This window comes from Zea mays, chromosome 1 (genome assembly GCF_902167145.1).
Source record: "Zea mays cultivar B73 chromosome 1, Zm-B73-REFERENCE-NAM-5.0, whole genome shotgun sequence".
Lineage (NCBI taxonomy): Eukaryota > Viridiplantae > Streptophyta > Magnoliopsida > Poales > Poaceae > Zea > Zea mays.
The window spans coordinates 21,377,777-21,382,245 of NC_050096.1; positions in this window are offsets into that span (position 1 = coordinate 21,377,777).

The following is a 4,469-nucleotide window of genomic DNA, read 5'->3' on the forward strand; positions in this document are numbered from 1 at the left end:
TAATCATATTGTTAAACTGTATAAGTGAATTGCCTACCTTTTTTCTAACAGCTTAAGCTTTTGGTTGAATTGATTAGTGCATCCACGGTATCAAAGTCAGGTCTTGAGTTCGGATTTTGGAGGGGTTTTATTTATGCCTCCACTCCTTTATTTTCATATTTTGCCTTTCTCTCAGATTGTACATGAGTGGAGGTGTTGAAGTATATAAGTGGATTGTCTACCTTTTTCTAGTAGCTTAAGCTTTTGGATTGAACTGATTAGTGCGTCCACTATAACAAGTATAATTAGAGAACTAATAATATTTATTGGGTTAACAAATAATTGATAAAAATACAAGTTGATTGAAATACAAGCAGTTGATAAAAATACAAGGATATGTTATGACTATGTGAAGTCCTCAGTTATAAGATGTGTGGTGATGAATTTTTTTATATTTTAAATTTAAGCATAGAAATTGTTGTACTATATTCTAGCCACAACCTAAGTAAATGCTCAACTCAAACCAACAAACATACTTCCTCATGCCAAGTAAACCAAAACAACAGTACCTTTCTTCATGACAAATCTGAAGTTGCATCTATATTCAAGAAGTTTGCCAAGAAAGCTCAAAATGAATTTGATTGCAAGATCAAGAAGATTAGAAGTGATAATGGTAAAGAATTTAACAACACCAACATTCATGAGTACTGTGATGAAATTGGGATCAAGCATGAAGTTTCTGCAATATATACACCTCAACAAAATGGAGTTGTTGAAAGGAAAAACAGGACCTTGATCACACTTGCAAGAACAATGATTGATGAGTATAACACACCGGAGAGGTTTTGGGCCGAAGCTGTCAACACTGCATGTTATGCATCAAACAGGCTATTTCCTCACCGTCTACTTGCGAAGACTCCCTATGAACTGCTAAATAGGAAAAAGCCAGACGTCTCCTTCCGGGTGTTTGGATGCAAATGCTACATTTACAAGAAACACCATCACCTAGGGAAGTTTCAAAGACGTTGTGATATTGGTTTTTATTGGGTTATTCATTAAAGTCCAAAGCATATCGAGTATTCAATCATGCCACTGGCGTGGTAGAAGAAACATAGGATGTGGAATTTGATGAGACTAATGGCTCCCAAGGAGCACTTGAAAATCTTGATGATGTAGGTGATGAGCCACTTAGGGAAGCAATGAAGAACATGCCAATTGGAGCTATCAAACCAAAAGAAGATGAAGAAGAGGTGCAAAATATTGACAGGCCTTCTTCATCAAATGTACCACAAGATGATGAAAAAGATGAGAGGCATGCAAATGAAGATACATTTGTCTCTCATGAACAAGCAAGGGTACAAGCCGAAGATGTTGATGCTCCAGGATCTTCTTCCTAAGTGGTTGACAGGAGAAACTCATCACTACTTCAAGCTCATCCTCAAAACCAAATCATTGGGAGTCCTTCACAAGGGGTTATTACTCGATCACATAGACATGCTTCTTTTATTGAACATCACTCCTTTGTTTCTTGTGTTGAGCCTACTTGTATAGATGAGGCGCTACAGGATCCGGACTAGGTGAACGCCATGCATGAAGAACTTAACAACTTCATCCATAACTAAGTTTGGACCCTGGAGAAGCCCCCACAAGATGCAAGAATCATTGGAACAAAGTGGGTGTTCAGAAACAAACAAGATGATCAAGGTGTGATTGTAAGGAACAAGGCAAGACTTGTTGCAAAAGGATTCTCTCAAGTTGAAGGCATAGATTTTGGAGAGACCTTTGCACCGGTTGCTCGACTGGAAGCCATCTGTATCCTACTCGCATATGCATCATGCTATGATATAAAGCTTTATTAAATGTATGTAAAAAGTGCATTTTTAAATGGCTTCATAAATGAACTTGTATATGTTGAGTAACCACCTGGATTTGAAGACCCTAGATATCCTAACCATGCTTACAGGTTGTCCAAGGCGCTATATGGGCTAAAGCAATTTCCAAGGGCTTGGTATGAGCGTCTTCGTGACTTCCTCATCGAAAAGGGCTTCAAGATCGGGACCGTCGACACAACTCTATTCACAAAGAAACATAACGGTGATATTTTCATTTGTCAAGTATATGTTGATGACATAATCTTTGGCTCGACAAATGACTATCATTACAAGGAATTTGGTGAGTTGATGTCAAAGGAGTTCGAGATGTCAATGATTGGTGAACTGACGTACTTCCTCGGCTTTCAAGTCAAGCAAATGAAAGATGGTAACTTTCTCTCACAAGAGACGTATACCAAAGACTTGTTAAAAAAGTTCAACATGGAGAAGTGCAAACCAATCAAGACACCTATGCCAACAAATGGACATCTCGACCTAGATAAGGGAGGTAACCCGATTAATCAAACTCTCTACCGTTCCATGATTGGTAGTTTATTGTACCTTACCGCATCTAGGCCCGATATCATGCATGTGTGCTAGATTTCAATCTAATCCTAAGAAAGCTCATCTTCGCGCTGTTAAAAGAATTCTTAGGTATCTCAGGCACACCACAAGCGTTGGTCTGTGGTATCCCAAAGGAGCTACTTTTGATTTAATTGGCTATTCCGATTCGGATTATGTCGGTTGCAAAATTGATAGGAAAAGTACTTCTGGTGGATGCCATCTGCTTGGTAGATCACTAGTATCATGGACATCCAAAAAGCAAAATAGTGTTGCCTTGTCAACCGCCGAAGCGGAATACATTGCCGCGGGTGCTTGTTGCACACAAATTTTATATATGAAACAAACTCTTCTAGACTATGGCGTAGTTCTAGAAAAGGTACCTTTGTTGTGTGATAATGAGAGTGCTGTTAAAATTGCTAATAATCCTGTACAACACTCTCGCACCAAGCACATTGATATCCGTCATTACTTCCTTAGAGATCATGTTGCTAAAGGAGATATCATTTTAGAAGGAGTGAGGTCGGAAGATCAATTAGCGGATATTTTCACTAAGCCACTTGATAAGACCCGCTTTTGCATGTTGAGGAATGAATTAAATATACTTTATCTCAGAAATTTTATTTAAGATGTCAAATGGTGTTGTCAAGCTTGCATTGCATGTTTAAATTTCTTGTATTGCATCTAGGGCTTGTCTAACCTAGTTGAGATAACCGCCAACAAAGCGAGTGAAAAAGCTTAACTCGGATCAAACTTGATAAGTCTTAGTTTTAAGCTTTTAGCACTTAAATTCTTACTTACTATGAAATTGTTGGTTCTTGAAATATGCATGAGGTACTGCACTTAGGGGGAGTATTCAAAACTCAAAACTCTCATGAAAACTCCTAGTGCAAGGCCAAAATGCAAATGTCACCATTTGCCTATTTTCTCTAAAAATTATCTAGCCTATGGCAAAATATTTTGAAAATTATGAGAAAATATATGAGGGTGCCAATACCTGTCCCAACAAGTGTTATTTTGTGTGATTATAAGTTGGGATTTGGTTTGGTTGAAAACTAGATAGAAAAATTCAAAAAAATTCAAAACTTCCCTCTGTCTGGGCTCACCGGACAGTCCGGTGTGCACCGGACACTGCACTGTGCACTGTCCGGTGCACCAGCGCGCGCGCAAGAACTCCTTCTCCTATGCACTGTCCGGTGGTTCACCGGACAACTACTGTGTGCTGTCCGGTGTGTACCGGACAGACACTGTAGATTGTCCGGTGCGCCCATAACTCGTTTTAAAAAATCTTTTCCCCTGCTCGCGCCCGAGGCCAGGCATTTCTTCTCTGTTCTCTGGTTTCTCTCTGCTCTCTGGCGGTTTGCCACCCCTCTTCGGCGATCTTCTCACCGGTGGCTGCCCTTCGGTGACTTCACCTCGGTGCCCACTTCTTCTCCCCTCTGGTGAGTAGGTCTGGCTCCCTCTCCTCTCTCTCTGTTCAAATGACCAGTGAGCACCCCTCTTTCCACCCTTTGTGCCCTATTCAAATTCTTGTCAATTCCAGTGAATCCAAGTGGTGGAATGTGTTCTTTTGTGTCCCCTGAATATCCCTGCAGGTTTCTAGCTCCCTTTGGGAGGGTTTCAATCCTCAAATGGCCATATCTCCAAAAACCTAACTCACCGCATACCACGTGTTCGGTGAAATGTCCAAACCAGCCAAAACTACTCCGATTGAACCCAAATTTTTCAGGCACCTTCACAACACCTCCAGTAACATATTCACCAAATTTCATGCAAATCCGATATACCAGGCTTCAATTTCACTCAATTCCCCGTTTCGAGCGATCGTTTCCGAGCCGAGTGCCCAAATTCCATTTTCTTCGCCTAAAATCAAATCAAGCACACACTTAACTCATATTCACCCATATAAACCTATTCGTGAAGTATCGGCTCAATTCCACATCATTTCATACCTCAATTCGAATTCCAAACCTCCTATGACACTATTTCTCGTTCAAACGCCGTTTTCACGTCGTTTGACCTCTCGATCGCCACATCTCTCGTTTTCTATGCCATATT